Source organism: Vulpes lagopus, chromosome 6 (genome assembly GCF_018345385.1).
Source record: "Vulpes lagopus strain Blue_001 chromosome 6, ASM1834538v1, whole genome shotgun sequence".
NCBI lineage: Eukaryota > Metazoa > Chordata > Mammalia > Carnivora > Canidae > Vulpes > Vulpes lagopus.
Genome location: NC_054829.1, coordinates 27,806,726 through 27,825,537, shown reverse-complemented (window position 1 = coordinate 27,825,537; position 18,812 = coordinate 27,806,726). Strand labels below are relative to the sequence as shown.

General features: G+C 41.8%; 1 protein-coding gene and 1 long non-coding RNA gene across 6 annotated transcripts in view; one reads left to right on the top strand and one right to left on the bottom strand.

Annotated features, from left to right (window-relative positions):
• RGS6 (regulator of G protein signaling 6) overlaps nt 1-18,812 on the top strand; it is a 548,429-nt gene that overhangs the window by 159,707 nt on the left and 369,910 nt on the right. The gene's annotated exons all lie outside the window — the stretch shown is intronic.
• On the bottom strand, nt 371-8,122 carry LOC121493357. The gene is made up of 3 exons (XR_005988462.1): nt 8,018-8,122; nt 4,446-4,579; nt 371-429 (listed from the first exon to the last, which is right to left on the bottom strand). It is a non-coding gene; the product is annotated as an uncharacterized LOC121493357 (long non-coding RNA).

Sequence of the window (18,812 nt, the reverse complement as noted above, 5' to 3'; positions counted from 1 at the left end):
CTTGTCACCTCATTTCTGAATTTTATTCTTATTTATTCTTGTTTATGGCTAATACATATTTTCAGTGTCTATTGGCACATTAGAAATTATAAATTACAGTTGTGATCTGATTTTTGAGGCTGTTTTCTTCAGTGTGCTTTTATTACCTGCGAAGATGTTATTTTATTCCCTTTTCTCTTGTTCTTATAGTAATATTGGGTAGAATTTGATCTCAGTGCTTCTCTGTTGCTCATTTTCCTCAAGTTTTACCAAGAGACTTGGTTCAGGGATGCCTGAGTGGTTGAGCCACCTGTCTTCAGCCCAGGGCCTGATCCTGGAGTCCCAGGATCAAGTCCCACGTTGGGCTCCCTGTGTGGAGCCTGCTTCTCCCTCTGCCTGTGTCTCTGCCTCTCTGTGTGTGTCTCTCATGAATAAATAAATTTTAAAAATCTAAAAAAAAAAAAAGAGAGACTTGGTTCAGATAATTTTTTCTAACTTCACAGAATTCCCTCTTTTTTTTTTTTTTTTTTTACAATTCCCTCTTCTTTTTGTGTAGTGTTAAAAAAACAGACAAGACTTACTGTCTGAAATTTCCTACTATCCCTTTCCTTCCCCACTGTTACCTGGATCTTTTGCCTTTTCATCTTTGTTATTCCTGTTTTGCTCATTTTTGATTTTTCTCTCGGGCGTTTCTCTCCAGTGTGGGGCTCTGTCCTGGGAGCAGGAGCTGACTAGTCATGTTGCTGTTGGTGATTTATCCTTACCTGCTTGAATTTTGGTGTTTGAGGGGGAGGGTATCTTATTACCTAGTTTTGTTGTAAATGGTATTTATATGTTTTTTATTTTTCTATTTAATTGCTGCATGTTTATGGATGGGAATTCCAGGAGACCTCAAAAAAACTCTGTAGCTGCCACCACTACCACCATCTCCGACCTCAGTTTTTAAAGTGATGATTATAGAACTTTGGATTCTAGAACTTGAGAGGCCTAGCATTTTTGGAGCTGGAGCAAAATGTTTTTAAATGTAATTATGAGAGGTAATGAAAGAATTGGCTTCTAAAATGTAATGGATTACAATTCAGAGATGGGTAAATGTGCTCTCTGTGTTTTGCCCAATCACAGGGCAAACTAGGGATGAGGATGACAGTACAGAAGGGGAAGGTGTGATCCAGGGCAGCAGTAGGGTATAATCCACACAGTTAAGTCTTCCTTTCAGAACATACACTTTATTTCTTCATAAAGTGAAGAAACTTAAATAGTTCTTGCAGTGGACACATAGTATGTTAAGTGCTTTAAGACTGTGCTGCCCATGGCCCTTGTATCCCACCTCACCATGCTGGTGTCCACCAGTGTCACTCACAGAGGTGATGCAGTGAATGGAAGTGACTGGCCCAATATCACATAGGTGCTTTAAGAATTAGACCTCAATTCTGTGTTTGCTTGACTCCAATCCAAGATTCCTTCCACTGCCATGTTTTACCTTGTCACCAACTAGTAAGAAGATGGATTTATTAGCCAAAAATAAAACTTGCTGATGTGGAATGTATGCTGTTTTTTTGAAGAATACTGTGAATTCTCCTTCCTAAAAAATCAGTGTTATAGCTATCACTGTGACATTCTTTTGTTCAGGCTCATGTACTCACCTAGCTGAGGCTATTCAATGAGTGGCTTACTGTATTCCAGACCTCGCTGGCTGCTTGGCACACATGTTCTTATTTAATGCTCACCACCTGGCAAAGTATTATCATCATTCCTAGTTCATACATGAGGAATCTTAAAATAACTTAGAGTATGTTGCCCCGAATTACTCTGCTAATAAACTGTGGATCTGTGGAAATAGACCCTCTCTGATTCTTGCTGTTTTAGGCAGCAGATAATAACTTGTCTTCTGTCACCATGGCCATCATGGTCTGTGTCCCCCAGTACCCTCCCCCTCTGCCCCATTGTATGCAGACACACAAAGAGAGGAGGTGAAAAGGGGCCTCATAGGAGCCACTGTTTTCCTGTCTCTCCCTTTTCCATCTCCCTCCCTCCTTAGCGATCAGTTCATTGGCAACCAGACTGTAGATCTAGTGTATCTTCCCTACTCCTGCCAACCCAAATATCCTTGTGCCATTTTCTATGTAAAATTTCTACCTGAACTCTTTATAATGTATTTCTTTGGATATCCACAGCTATACGGTAAGCAGTAACTAAAACTAGAAATGTTTAAGGCAAAAGAGCTTTACGGTGATTCTTTATCTCCATTGTCCCAAATCATCATCATGAGGACTGTGTGAGGCTGGGGGGCAGGAGACATGGCCCATACTTTGCCAGGCTTCATCTTTTCAAGGGCTCATCAAATCTACTAGCTTCCTCACTGTCTCCTTTTCTTGAACTTTATCTTTCCCAAATCCATTCAACACACTAACCAACTCAGGCCCTAAGATTCTTCTTCTTCTTTTTTTTTTTTTCTAAAGATTTATTCATTCATTCATAATAGAGAGAGAGAGAGAGAGAGAGAGAGAGAGAGAAAGGCAGAGACACAGGCAGAGGGAGAAGCAGGCTCCATGCTGGGAGCCCGATGTGGGACTCGATCCCGGGACCCCAGGATCGCGCCCTGGGCCAAAGGCAGGCGCCAAACCGCTGAGCCACCGAGGGATCCCCCCCTAAGATTCTTCTTTCACTCCATCACCTTCCTACCTGGCACCATTGATGCCTTCTTCTTGTACCCCAAATCAAACCCAAACTCCTGCCTAACTTTGAAGACTCTATAATCTTGCCCTCACAAAGCTCTTTGAGAGGAAAGCCTAGGTTTGTAATTGTCTATGATCTTTGTCTTCCTTCCATCCTGCCTCTCTCTGCCCCCTTTGCTTTTACTGAATAACGTTTTCTTTTCCACAGTTACTGTAAAAAGAAATCAATTCTTTTTAGCTAAAGTAAGTTATATCCAACTCTCCTTATGTGGAAAAAAAAGCGCTAAAGTGCTGACGGATACCATCTCAGAAGTGGAGGGATGTCCTTGCTGTTTTCCTTCTAGGATGACCAGAAACAAATTTAACTGGAGAATGGCCATTCCATGTGGCAGAGAAGTGGTAATTAACGCTGAATTAGTAGACCTCCCAGTAAAATTCACTAATTTGCCATTTCCACATTACAAATCAAATAGCATCTCAATTGGGAAGACAGGATGGGCCATCTACTCTGTCCACATTTATGTCTTTACAATATAGATTGAGTAACAGAGCCACATAAGCATGTTAAAATTTCTGGAGCATTGCCATTAATATTATGCATGACACCTCCAAGAGGGTTTTGATAAAATGCCATTTCTTGACAGAGGGTACCACTGCTGCAGATCAAGACACCTGAGGAGGATCTTAGGTGTGTGTCTGTGGCTAGCAGCATCCGGGGAGTGGGGGAGGGGAAGGTATGGAGCTCAAGGGAACTTCAAATAGCCATTCAACATGGACTCAAAAAGGGAGTCTCAAAAGAGCAGACAGGCCATTTGCCTAAATCAATGTATGCCCATAAAAATTGGCAGACTTCAACTGGTGTCCTGATAGATTTTAATCCATGTCCAGGATGTTTCTTAACATAAATATCAAAGGAGCGGAATGGGTCCCTGTCTGTGGGCAGTTTCTCAGTTTTGCCCTCTTCCTTGGCTATGATGCTATTTTTCTCTTTGGTATAATCCCTCTGGGAAGCCAGAATCCATTGGCAGGGTTCTGGGTTTTAGAGAAATATGGCTATAAAATGCATGAGGTTTATTCTGTTGGTACTTGTCAAGCTGGGCAGATGGTGGCATTTACCATGTTGATTGGTGAGGAGTGTTTATGCTCCCAGCCACAGATGGGCCGAGAGGCCATCCCTGCAATCTCATATCCACCCTCTCCAACACACATCATGGCTGCTAGTTAGCTGCTCCCTCTTTTTGTTTCTATAGCACTTGTGCTTGTGTTTCTTTCATGTTGCCCATTGGGGGTGATTGTGATCATCTGTCTTGATGCATACCCCCTGCAAGGCTGGCTGTCAAGTCTTCAAGGGCAGGGACCTGGTTTCTACTCTAGGGGCTAATAGGTTCTGCACTGTGTGCAAGGTCACAACTCAGTGAGTGGCAGCAATGCAGGATTCCAAGCTTCAATCATCAATCTCCAAAGCCCAGGCTCTTACTTAGAAGTCCTATCATGTTACAGCAATCATAATGGTCCTCTGAGGGCAGAATAATGGGTGTAAAATAGTCCCTCATCCATTGATAATTACAACAGTAATTGTTTATTGGGTTCTTAGAAACTGCACTAATCATTTTATAGACATCATTTCAGTTAATCCTTCCAATAATCTTATACGTAGATCATATAATTGCTATTTTCATATGAAGAAACCAAGGTTCACAGAAATTAAAAGACTTGCCAGCCAGGTTGTACAACTAGTACATAGCTCTACCCCTCACCCAGACTGGTCTGTTTCCAAGACCCTGGTCTTACCTGCTATGCTTTAGTGCCTGTTGGCACAAATGGGCCCTTGACATCTGAGAACAACTCCATACAGGGAGCCACTCATCTGTGTGTCTCTCTCTTGCTTCACCAAAGCCCAAACTCTGTAGATCATTTCTTGTTGCCTTGAGCATAAGAAAACACACAAAGGGATAAGAATATTTTATATCTATAATTTGTTATACACTCAAAACAAAGTGTAAAAAGTAATTATGTGTTGCCCCACATTTCATTTGAAGCCACTGTGGGTCTTGGGAGGGACCATTGAAAACTACCAATCATATCCTCTGTCAACCCCCCCAAACACACCCACTTTTGCTTCAGTCCTGGTGAAGGGCATGGCTCTGGCAAGTCTACCCTACAATGCAGATGATTATGGTGGGAGGGGGTGGTGTGATGGCAATGATACTTTCTATCAGTCTACCCTCTATTTGTTCACGTATCCTTGTATAATCAACTTCAGAGAGTGGTGGACAAAGCATCATACATTATTATTCCCTCTTTCCTCACATAGGAAGGAACTGAATCTCAAAGGTAGTTGAGTGACACAGAGTGGATTCAAACTCAGGACTTCTATTTTCCGATCCTGTGCACTTTCTGTTAGAGTGATTGCTTTCAGACTCTGGTGTGTAGAGGTGCCTCAGACCTGTCATGATGAGGCAAGGGGGCCCAAGGACCTACATCCTGCCTCAAATAGAACAGACCCACTTTATCAGATTGATTTATAGGGGTCTTCATGAGGTTTTGTTTGTACAAAGTTTCTGGCATTCCAACAGTTTGCTATTTCTGTGTAACCATTACAAAACTTAGTAATTATTGTGCATGTGGGGGGCAGGTTGGTAGGGGTTTGGCTAAGCTCTGCAAGGCTGCCGTACTTCTGGAGGCAGCAGTGGGGCGCTCTGCTTCTTTTCTACAGGTGTATGGTTCAGCTGCGGTGGCTCTCTTCCACGGGCCTCTCATCCTCCTTGGACCAGTGGACTAGCTAGGGCATGCTCTTCATGCTTAGACTTAGACTTGGAACTGGTGTACTGTCTCTTCCAAAGCAAGTCGCATAGCCAAGCCCAAAGTCAGGGGGTGGGGCGGTTCCCTGCTCATTTATGGGACTGTGGCAAGGCATGGATGCAGAGAGGCATGAAAAATTGGGGCCAATAATGCAATAATCTATTGCAACTACTTTTAAAAATTGTAATATCACTGTACCATCTGTTAAAGTTCTTCCAGACTCATGTACTGGAAAGCTCCATGGAAGGTGGCTGTACAGTAAAAGGCAGGAGCTTTGTACTCAGATAATCAGGCCCAAGGATTGTTGCTTGTGAGTGGTGGCCAGGTTTGGTTGTGGCCGGTGTCCTCATCTTTTCATTGCTTGCTCAGGTAGGTTGACGTTTCAGTGTGTGTACATGTGCGTGCGTATATAAGAGAGCTACAAGATAGAGAGACGTGCCTCTGCTTACCTACTCATCAGCTTCCATCCTCGCTGTAGCTGAAGGCTTTCTTCCGCGCTTCACCTTCCCCTCCTATCCCTGCTGTCCCCAGCATTCACATTAGATTGCTCTACAGATCCAGCTCTCCTCTGCCACCAGCTCCCTGGCTGTCAGTGTCAGCTACACATCTGAGCTCTAAGCCTTTACCTGCTGAAAGCCATTCCTAGGTGGTTTGTACCTTCTGACCCTAGTCTGGCTAATTTGCCTTCATAAACTGTCAGATTCTGCTAAGGTCATTTAATTCTGTCATCTTTGTAATGTGGTTCAAGAAAAATGGATAAGAGGCCAAACGATGAGCAATCTGCCCTGGAACACAACACGCCAGCAGTGTTCCATTTCATCATCGAAAAAGTGGTGCAGGAGTTACCAAGCAGAATATTTATTAAAATGGACTCCATGAGGAGGTTATAAAGACAAATGCAAAAGATTTAAATGCACAGAGTTACAGGCACAGAATAAAGGTTATTTCTGGAGGATTGGGGCATGCAGAGCCTCCATCTTACCGCCTGCTTTTGTTCCCAGTAAGTTTCATTACTTGGGTGACAGTCATTAAACACTGCAAGCCATGTATGCCAGTTGTTCCAAGGGCTCCTCACCAAACATCTGAGTGGGAGGGCGATTATGCCATGGCACAAGTGATTTTGATAAAGGGAAACGAAATTATCAGATGATACAAAAAGCCAGGCATCCGGTCTGTTTAATCAAAATCGATTCCAATGACATTTAAAAAGATGGAAAGAATCATAACCATAGGCACTATATGAGTATGACTACTTTATCTGATTTAGTAAGTCATTTTCTAATTATCTGGAGTCAAAGCTGAGTGTATCCACATGCTAAAATCCATTTTCTTCTAATAAGATCCCATCTACCTGGGCCTCTCAACTATGTGGCAATCTTGTCAACATGGAGCATGTCTCAGAATTCAGAAGGATGTGGGAAGGCCACCAAAGCATCATCCCAAGTGTTTCAGTCAGGGTTTGATCAGAGAAACCGAGCCACTAGGATTTATTATCTGGACTTCCCTTACGTAGTTGTGGGATCTGTTTAAACAGTCAGTGGAAGATTGTCACATCTGTGGCTGATGCTGGGGCTTGGGGTCAGTGATGCAGGAAGTGGGGAGGAAAGATGCATGTGAAGTCGAGGAGGCAAAGATGAGTGGAACCCATGAGGTTAAGCTGGCATTCACATGCATGGACTAGAACCCATGTTATTAGTCTCTTGCTGCTGTCAAACATTCACTATGGAGTCGACCTCCAAGGGCAGCTGGCTGACCTTGATCACGGAAATGAGCATGCACCTGGCCAGGAGTCAGAGAAGGTGAAGGAGGCATTCCAGAAAGGGCTGGATATGCCTGTTCGCTGACTCTTGACATCTAGGTGGCCGGCAGCAAACGATGACACCCAAGAGCTGCCGTTAGCACCTGGTATCTGCACTGACCTATCAAAACAGCTGCTACTCCACTTCCTCCTTTCCGTCTCACCCAGAACATGTCCTGGGGTCTGTGCTAACCCAGAGCATCACAGGGGAGGCAAGTGTGGGAAACAGTTCCAGCTTGGTTATGTTAGCACAATGAAGACCTACCACCCTTGATCTCTAAGCCCATTTATCACCCAGATTGGAATAATCCTGGTTGGCTCACCATTTTGTAAGGGCGACTACTTACCTCGTTTGTCCAGTTCTGGCACTAGGTGCACAGATGCAAACATCAGTCTGGACTGCCCGTTAATGAGCTGTTTGCCTGATAGGAATCTTTTAACTCTCAAGTTTGTAATGATATCAAAAGGATTATTTGAGAATAACCAGTGACAGAATGTTAGCACGTTGTACTTATATCTGCTGTGGAGATACGTAAACATAAATGGGTAGGACTATTATACACACATATGTTACAAATATCATACAGCTATTGATATAATATGGTCTAGCAATGACACACAGTCCTTATCAGTGAATCCCAGGAACGAGAGTAGTTTAGTAGGTTGACAAATACTAATTAAGCACCCACTGTGTGTCAGGTAGTGCTAAAGCCACAGAGGATTCAGCAGTTTGTTGGAACAGTATCAGCTCTAAGGAACTTACATTTCATCCCAGGGTCACTCAGCAAGGCACTGTTGACACTCCTCGCTGGACACTTCTTGGCTGTGGGATTATTCTGTGCATTGTAGAACGTCTAACAGCATTGCCAGCCTCTACCCACTAGATGCCAGTAGTCTTTCCTCACTCTTCTCCCAGTGGAGACAACCAAAAATATCTTTAGACATTGCCAAATGTCCCCTGGAGGGCAAAATACCCCCAGTTGAGAACTACTGTTTTAAAGCAAAAGACATAATAAGTCCCATTGGGACCCTTTCTGGTGCCAATAGGTGTCACTAAGAATATTACATGACCATGTTCAGGGTAGTTAAGAAAGCCTTACAGAGGATTGGCATTTGAGATGCAGATAACTCTTCAGAGACCTGGGGTCAGAATAATTGTAAGCAGGAGGAAGATCAGCACCCAGGCCCTGGGTCAGGGCAAGCTTGGGAAGCTGGGCAGCAGAAATGCCACAGGACTTGGAGCACACATGATAAGGGGAGGGAGGATTGCATGGGGAGGCAATGGGACCTTGACCTGGGGGTTTGTTACAGGAGCCATTGAACAGACTCTGCATTTAATCTTGGCTACTCTGGGAAGTTGTGGGAGAGATTGGATCAGGGAAGTGATAAGAATTATTCCTTAGAAGGACCACGCTGGCTGCTCTATGGTGAGTGAACCAATGCCTTGTCCTGTAGTGCTGGGCACTCTGCTTTCTCTGTCCAGTGGCCTGTAGAGATCCATGATAACCCCTGCAGCTGGCTGTTTCCATTAACAGACTAATCAGCTAATGCTAGAGAGTCTTGAGTCTCTGTGCCTGCTGGTAATGGAAATTGGACTTGAAAATACGACCACTTTCATCATTAGCATTTCTTAAATGCTGGTTACTTCTGTTTCTGGTCCTTGCATGTATGCATTAATATCCTTGCTACATGTGCCAGGCCCTGTCCTCATCACCCTTTTAAAAACATGCCTTCTGCAGCCTTTGGTAAACATCAGCTTCTGACTAAGGCTGTAGTGGAGGGACCTCCGTAGAGTTCAAGTTTGGGTGAAATATGAATGTCTCCTGCCTGATTGCTGCCCATATTATTTTCATTTTGATCAGAAAGCCTTTACTCTCTGGGTTGCTTCTCTCCTTCTACTTCCTTCGCCTCCCACACATACCTCATACCTTCATGAGATTTTTCTCTTTAGGTTTTATGCCCTCACTTATATTTGAATTATACAGATGAGTATTCATGCTCATTACTCATAGAAGGGACATTCTGTTTTTTCCTAGAAAAATGATTTACTTTCATTTTGGACACCCATGAATACACCTGGTTGTCTGAGTGGAAGCAGGAAAGTAGATCGCAAGAAGAACCACTACAAGCAGGGGCGAGATGTGGCATCTGACAGCCCATGATCAAGAAAGTAGGTCCAGGTTTCAAAAGCATTGTCCTGTGGTCAGTATAGGGTCAATAGCCCCAAACATTGCCATACCCAAGTCCTCCTCAGGCATTCTTTGGGTGGCAAGCCAGCATGGCAATGGATTTCCTAATGAATATCATGAAACCTTGAGATAAAATTAATTTCTTTTTTAGCACAGCCTACTTAGCAATGCAGGAAAATGTTATACTTTTTAGTTACTCTTTAATTGTAAATGATAGGGAGAAAATTGAATGGTTTTGGTGCTTAAAGAGTTACTTGGGGGAAAAAATTGATCCTCCAGAATGCTTCTCTACAGCTTACTCCTTTTCCAAATTTTATTATTTGGCATAGGTTTCAGTGGAATCTTCCAAGAGACATTAATCCATTCCTTTGCTTCGATGCATGTTTTCTTGATGGATATTATCTATTTTTCTGTTATATTGTAAGGTTTCCAGGGCACATAAAAGTTGGAGGATTTATGGTTGATGCAAACTAATTCTAAAGAGTAATGAGATTGATTTTGAGGGGTAGTTTAAGGAATACAAATGCCTTTCTTTCAGTTTTCCTAAGTAGATGTAAAAAGGAAGGGAAGGAAGAGTATCTAAAACTAAGGAAGGAAACATTTGAGGTGAAGAATCACTAAATAGGAGTCAGACTGAGCTTTTTTTTTTTTTTAAGATTTATTTGTTTATTCATGAGAGAGAGAGAGAGAGAGAGAGAGAGAGAGGCAGAGACACAGGCAGAGGGAGAAGCAGGCTCTCCATGCAGGGACCCCGACATGGGACCCGATCCCAGGTCTCCAGGATCAGGTCCTGGGCTGAAGCTGTCGCTAAACTGCTGAGCCACTGGGGCTGCCCAGTCTGAGCTTTTTAACAGTGCCAGATAGCAGTTGCCTTAGACCATGGGGCAGAAATGAGCACAGCAAGCACTTGGGAAGCTTTTTTTTTTTTTTTTAAGATATTATTGGGCTTTGACAGGAAATCACACCCTAGTTGTCCTGAAAGAAAATCGGCAATAGTTTTCTATGGGCCATTTATGCCAGTGCTAGTTTTGTGAGAGGCAAGATTTACAAAATTGACCATGCATTTGAAAGGTCATTGAGCAACGTAAGCTTCTAAGTGAAGGCTCCATGGATGTCCTTTAGGTTTTGCTCTTTCTGTGAACAGCCTGCATTTTCATCTGGCTTAAAGATTTAGGAAAATAACAGTCATACATACTCACAAATCACATTCAGCCAGTATTGATTTTAGCCTTGTATGAAAAAGGACTATTCTTGGTGCTATACATGAATCAAAGGAGAACGGGAGGGAAGGAGACTATCTCTGGCTCTTGAGATTTAGAAGTAAGCATCTAGGTGTATGCACATGTAGCTATGATACTGTATGCATGGATAACGTATGTATTCTTATGGACCCAGATAAATATCCCAGGTTTGTAGAAAAGTGTAGATTTCAATCTGGTTTAAAAAAGGATTGGACCCTGGCAGGTGAGGTCAACAAGAATATTCCAGTAGCAGAAATAACTAGCGTGAAGGTACAGAGCTGGGTGTTACCAGCTCTGTTTTGTGAGGACAACAGAGTCCTGTGATTGGAGCAGTGAGGAAAGTGAAGTATTGGAGATGCTCCTTGAAAAATATCCAAACTGACTGGGAGAGCAATTATAAAGGTCTTGCTGATGAATTTGTATTGTATTTTCCATGCAATGCAGGATCTATTACAGGATTTTGCATAGGAAATTGTCATGGAAAATTTAGAGGACCTCATTTAAGTATAAACTGTGAAATGTTTTTATTTGAAAGCATTAAAGAATCATAGATTTTTAGAGCTGGAAGGGGCATTAGCAAGTACCTATTGAGGTGGTTTTGTGTGAAACCCTTCTTTCCTCCAAATGATATCTTGGTAAATGCCTCATCTATAAAACAGATGGAAGAACAGTTCTGGTGGAAACATGATGGGAAGAGTCTTGCATTTGCTCCTTTCGCCTCCCTTTATCCTTGTAGTAATCCCCAAGGTACCTGCAGAGAAAGCTCATAATCATGGGACAACCTGCCATTTTAAAGATAAAGTTACTCAAAAGAAATTAAAACACATTTACGAAAAGACATGTATGACAAGGTCACTAGCAGCCTTATTTATAATAGCTGAAAACTGGACCTGACCCAAATGTCTATCAATAGGAGAATAATAGATCAGCAAACTATGGTGTACTCACACAATAGGGAATACTATATGCCACAGTAAAAGGAACGCCCTCCAGATACACATAGCAACATGGATGAATCTCACAAACACTGAGTGAAAGAATCATGACATCAAAGAATTCACATTCCCTAATTCCATTTATGTGACATCCAAGACTTTGTAAAACTAACCTATGGAATTAGAAAGTGGTTGCCTGGGTGGCGGAGGGGAGGGTTGACTCAGAAGGCACACAAGGGAACTCTCAGGGGGGTTGGAACTGTTCTGGAGTTTGTTTTGTGTGATGGTTACATTTATGTGTTCAACTGTGAAATCTCATGAAACAAAACACCAAAGATGTATGCATTTTGCTGCATACATTATACCTTAACTAACAGAAGTTGAGTTCCCAAAGTCCTTAAGGGCAAGTTGCCAGTCCCCAGAGCCAGTGATGAGGAGGACTGGGGGTTGGAGCTGAGGTTTCCTGGATTCCTGGTCCAGTACTTTTCCGCATATCCCCCTCCCTCAGACCCATGTATACTCTTGACCAATACAACATCAACACTGATTCACCCCCCACAAGACACCCCCCGCCCCCCGCCGCTAGCTCAAAAACTTCACTGTTGCTGAGAAGCATTGACTTGATAGCACTGTGGAGCTTCTGACTCAGCTCTTTAAATTTTCCTACAGTAGACCAGATCTGGCAAACACTTTTCACATACTGTGCTTCATCTGTTTGTATTGCCAGCTGATTGATAAATGGTGTTCTAATCCATAGTCATGGGGGGGGGCTTGTGTCGCTTAGCCGTTTAAATGCTAGGTGGAAGGAGGGCAAAGGAGAAGGCACTGGTGGCTTCCATTATAAACCTGTCTACCCCAGTATGATGTCAGCTCTCAAAGTGCACCTGTTGGATAGCCTAGAGGTTCACCTACAGAAATGTACAGTTCAACTCCATAGTGGTCACCAGTGGAGTGCCACACACTGCTCTGTTAAGGGTATCATTCCAGGAGAAGGTGGGAGGTAGTGGGTGATTATTACTACCTTCCTGCTCATAAAAGCACTGGACAGCAGGGCAGCCCCATTGAGTCACTGACTGATCTTCAGGAGAATCAAGCTCTTTTACCCTCTGAGGGTTTGCTCATGGTCTATCTGTCTGGAGTGTCCTGGAGTACATTGCCCATCTCAAGTGTCACATGTATTCATGTCAAGCTTTCTTATACTACTTAGAACTTTTCAAGGACTGAGACTAGATCTTAGTCTTTGTGTTCTCAGTACACACAACAGTGTCTTAATCTGGAAAGATGGATCTTAACTGGGAGCTATTTTGCCCCATTACCCCAGGGGACATTTTGCAACATCTGAACGTTTTTTTTTTCAATGTCGAAACTTGGGGGCAGGGTGTTACTGATACTTAGTGGATAGAAGCCAAGGATGCTGCTAATCATCCTATAATGCATAGGGTAGCTCTCCACAATAAAAAATTACCCAGCCCAAAATGCCAATAGTGTCCAGGTTGAGAAAGCCTAATCTAGAATATACTTTTTGTACAGATGATAGGCAGTCAGTATGGAATAATTGCTTGCTCAGGGCTGAGACCAGTACTTTCCAATATTAGGATGGTTCTCTTGGCTTCTATTACCCCTTTTGATTCTCCAGGCATTAAAGTCAAGCTGCTTGAGTTGGTGGGAGGAGGTGTCTGACTGAGTCAAGTAGTCACCAGCCAAATTGGAACAACCTTTGGCAGAGTTTGAACCAGTCCATCTCTTAAGCCAATGTTGCTTTAGCTTAGCTTTGGATGTCTCATCCCTTAATCTGTAGCCAAAACAACAGAGGCCCGTGGAAAAAATAGTGGAGATCTGCCTGCTCTGTTTAAAAGAGGTCTGTGGGGGTAGAAAATGAGCTCAGATTAAATTTACTTGCCCATGGCCACACGGCAAGTATGTTTTGGAGCTGCATTCAAATCTAAGATGCTTCCTTTCTAGCTTTCTTGGATTTCATTACATGTTCCTACCTTTCCCTGGTAGAATTGATTTCCCACTGTTACCAGTTCTCTAGGGACCTTGGTCCAGGGCTGATGTTCTTCAGTCAGTACAGGGACATCACTGTTTGTTACGAAACCTAGTTTTACCTTCTCTGTCCCGAAGTTGAATCAGGCCAGCACTCTGGATTCTAGTTTATCTTTTTTGTTCATCTTGTACACTTCATAAGAGTATTTCTTTTGTTTATGGTAGAAATTGAAATGTAGAAAAAAAATGGAATGGAATGAAAGACCAAACATTTTCTAGTTAGATTACTAATTAACTAGATGACTGAGGGCAAGCCACTTGTAAATCTTTCGTCTTTAAAATGATAAACAAGACTTCATTCTAGATCTCAAAATTTATGATCATAGGGCTAGGGTTCTTTTTTATGATAACATATCCATTTTTCTTGGTTTAAATCTTCAGTATTCAACAGCTTAATGTGTAGGAATTAAGAAAGAACTGTTTTAATATAGAAGAATCAAGACAATGTAATTGGCAGAAATCCTGAAACTCAGGTTTAAACTCTGAGTGTGGATTTGGAAGCTCCTTCTTTTTTCTCTAAGAGGACTCAGTTTCTCAGATAATCTCTGTCTCAGTTTCCATATATTTTAATGAATGGACTAAACACAGAGCATCATCATACATGACATGATCATAAAGCTAGCTATGACTGATTCTTTGGAAACCTGTGGCCAAGATCAAACTCAGAATCAGGTAAATTAGGAACTGTCTTTTGTTCTTGTGATGAAGAAGTATTCATAATGCTGGAAAACTAGTAAGAAGGTTTTTTAAAATAACAGACCCAATTTTGAATTTTAAGAATGCAATTTTCAAAAATGTGACCTGCACAAAACCTTTCCCCCAAAAAACCTTATATAGAGCAAAGATGGTGTATCTTTAATGAGAAATAAATATTCCTCTAAACTTTGAAAAACATTCAGAAAAATGTTTCAGATGAAAAACACAGAAATGCCATCTTCTTGACTCTGTAACAGATGCCCTCTGTCCCTAGTCTGTCAAGGACTGACTTTATCTTCAATTGGCCAGAGCTTGATTACTCTGGGTAATCTGACTGAAATGACCCCAAAATATCAATAAGGAACAGTATATAGAGTCATAGTATATAGCAGGTGCTTAAAGCTTCCCTTAAACTGCTAGCTGAAGCACTAATTAAGATCTGACATGGAAGCTAAGCGACACACGCTTTTGTGGTGTCCTGCAGTGTGAGCACACAATGGAACTGGGTTCTTTCACCTACTACTGTATCATAATAAAACAAACATTTAATGTCTCTGCTGATACAGTCTGCTTTATTATGTTGTTTATTCCATGTGAGCTCTCAATAGTAGTTATAAAAATGTCTCTGTGTCTGCAGCTGCATTTTTCATCTTATAAACTCCCAGGGATCTCATCAATTCAACCTGCTTTGTAAGGTTTGCAGCAAACCACTACAGGCAAGGATAGGCTTAATCAAAGTTTCTTCTTCATAATGAACATGACACACAGAAAAAGCATAGCAACGAATGAGCCTGTGATTGTAGGTAAAGACTTATTATATGAAAATCTATATTTAAATTAAGAGCTTTGCAATAGGATTCTTCTATGTACAAGAAAAATCACCATAGGATGCCTCCAAATAGCAAGTGTGTCCTAGGCACTTGAATAGAATTTAATCTATAAACAGTTTACCCTAGGTTTTAAGCAATTCATTGCTGGTGTAAAAAAGAAATCTGGATTCTTTAAAATAGAAATAGAAAAGCATTTGCAGTAACTGGGCATTATTATAGCTACAGAAATCCAAAGCTAATTTTCTTTTGTGTAATTTTTGAATTATAAATTGTTTATCTTTCCTTAATAACTTTCACTATAGAAAGAACTCTCTTTTTTTTTTTTTGTTCAGTTTACATAAAAGTGCCTGGAACAGTTCAGGGACACAGATGTTGGAAATTAAGGACTGAATTCAGACCAAAGCCTTTTATCTCCAGCCCTCTCCCCACAATGCTTTTATCCAGTATTAATTAACATAAAGGCTAAAAGTCAGACAAAATGATGTGTAAAGGGAAGGTAACGGCACTGGGGACAAGAACAAGGCTGTCTTATATAATGGAGGGACTCCAATTGACATTTTTCAAAGGTTTTCAATGATTATCATTTTCAAAGGTTCTCTTTTACTAGTCAACAAATATAAAATACGTCAACTTCCTCCAGACTTCCAAAAGCTTGTAACAGAAAGTGTTCCACCTTTTCCTTCCAGATAGCCAGAAAGGATAGTTGGCAGCCTGATGCTGAGCCATTCATACCAGCCTAGGAAGGCTAGTATCATCTGGCTTGAAAGGAGGCATAAAAAGGGGGATTGACCCACCCATCGGGTGCTGAATGGAGCTTTTTAGACCACCGGTTACCTGGCAAGGTGATAACCGTGCAGTTGTGTCTCCTTAGTTTTGTTGTAAAAAATGCTAACTCACCAGTATCATGTACTAGGTTGGGGTTTGCTGAATTGTGAGGATGTGTGCCTAGCCTGTGCTGGCGACCGGCCTCCTTTCCTTCCCCACCTCCTCAGGTCCCCTTCTATCCCCCCTTTCAAGGTCATCTTTTGCCCAGTAAAGTACAGGGAATTCTCATGTGCTTTTTTTCTGAGAGGTCTGGACTGAGGGTCTTTCCTTTAGTTGCCCATTCAGAGAGGAAGGCCTCATTTTCCTAATGTGTTCATTCGTCTGCAGTTCGTAGAGATTGATGGCAGGCGTGTCGCAGAAAGGCTGCTTGGTGGGGTGGGCTGACTTCCTAGCAGGGACCACCATGCAGTGAAGGGGTTTCTCTCTGGCCGCCTGTCCAGTGAGGGAGAAGGCTGCCGTGTAGTTATGCGGGTGGTGGCTACTGTGGAACATTCCTGTCCTCAGAGCACAGATGGTGGGCAATCAGATGTGCTGTGCCCAGTCCTAGCTGTCTGGTGCCTTCTTCTCAAGAAGGGGTTGCCTGCTCACACAGTATCTTTGATAAAGGGGTGGCACTCATTTTCCACAAGGGAGGTGTAATGATGGCTGTGCATCCTGCTGGTTAGTACTTGGGCATCAGGAGCATTTTTATCTATTTGGTCACCTGATACCTTAGAATTCCTTCAGGCCCTTTGGGTGGGTGTTATTAAGGTGAGTCTTACTAAGAAAATAGAAACACCTGAGTTCTCTGTTTTGCACGTGGTGATCTTTTAATCAGGGCGTTTGGAAGTGGCTGACTGACTCTATGTAGCCAATTCCATGAGGTTATTTTGATTAGGAGGACATTTGACCTGACTGGACTAATGGGGCTGAATCTAAGGCAAACACACTTTCTACTTTCTTGTGTCTTTTGAATGACTAAGTAATACACATGATGATTCCCCCCATTACTCTATGTAAGCCCCCCACTCTGGACTTCACAGCCCATTTTCTCACCCTCTCAGCTTCAGCCCACCCTTCAGTAGGTGGAGGGGAGTCATGAGGTGGTGGATGTGGGGGTACATATGTGGATTATGCATTACTCAGTAGAGAAAAAGCTGATGCTTGATTTTTTTTTTTTAGGTTTTATTAAAAAGTTCCCAAGTCAAAAGAACAGTACTAAAATTGTCTTATCAGAATGTCCTGTACTTTTGCATTTTCCTATGTAAGGAGACTGCCACGCATGAATTTTGGGTCCTGCCTATGTGAGGGTCTTGAGAATGTGATTAAAGTGATAGGGAAAGTGATAAAAACAGGAAAAAACAACAACAATGTACAAGGGTTTCCCTTTCTTCATATCCTCGCCAACATCTGTCATTTCCTGACTTGTTCATTTTAGCCTTTCTAACTGGCATGATGTGGTATCTCATTGTGGTTTTGATTCGTATTTCCTTGATGCCGAGTGATGTTGAGCATTTTTTCTTGTGTCTATTAGCCATTTGTATGTTGTCTTTGGAGAAATGTCTGTTTATATCTTCTGCCCATTTTTTTTCACTGGATTATTTCTTCTTTGGGTGTTGAGTTTGATAAGTTCTTTAGAGATTTTGGATACTAGCCCTTTATCTGATATGTCATTTGTAAATATCTTCTCCCATTCTGTCAGTTGTCTTTTCATTTTGTTGACTGTTTCCTTGCTGTGCAAAAGCTTTTTTATCTTGCTGAAGTCCCAATAGTTCATTTTTACCTTTGTTTCTCTTGCCTATGGAGACGTGTCTTATAAGACGTTGCCATGGCTGAGGTCACAAAGGTTGCTGCCTGTGTTCTAGGATTTTTTGACATTTAGGTCTTTCATCCATTTTGAGTCTATTTTTGTGTATGGAAACAGTCCAGTTTCATTCTTCTGCATGTAGCTGTCCAGTTTTCCCAACACCATTTGGGAAAAAGACATTCTCCTTTTTTCAATTGGATATTCTTTCCTGCTTTGTCAAAGGTTAGTTGACCATAGAGTTGACAGTCCATTTCTGGGTTCTCTATTCTGTTCCATTGATCTATGTGTCCATTTTTGTGCCAGTACCATACTGTCTTGATTACAGTTTTGTAATAGAGCTTGGAGTCATGATGCCACCAGTTTAGGTTCTCATTTTCAACATTCCTTTGGTTATTTGGGGTCTTTTCTGGTTCTATACAAAGTTTAACTGTGTGAAATAGGTTGATGGTCTTTTGATAGGGATTGCATTGAATGTATAGATTGCTCTAGGTAGCATAGATATTTTAACAATATTTCTTCTTTCAATCAATGAGCATGGAGCATTTTTCCATTTCTTTGTGTTTTCCTCAATTTCATAGGTTTTCTATAGTTTTCTGGGTACAGAACCTTTGCCTCTTTGGATAGGTTTACTCCTAGGTATCTTATAGTTTTTAGTACAATCGCAATGGCATTGAGTCCTTAATTTCTCCTTCATCTATCTCATTGTTAGTGTATATAAATGCATCTGATTTCTGTACATTGATTTTATATTCTGCCACTGTTGAATTCCTATATGAGTTCTAGCAAATTTGGGATGGCGTCTTTTGGGGTTTCCATATAGAGTATTGTGTCATCTGCAGAGAGGGAGAGTTTGACTTCTTCTTTGCCTATTCAGATGCCTTTTATTTCTTTTTGTTGTCTGACTGCTAAGGCTAGGACTTCTAATATATACTGAAGAACAGTGGTGAGAGTGGACATCCCTGCTGTGTTCCTGACCTTAGAGGAAAAGCTCATAAGCTGGTGCAGCTACT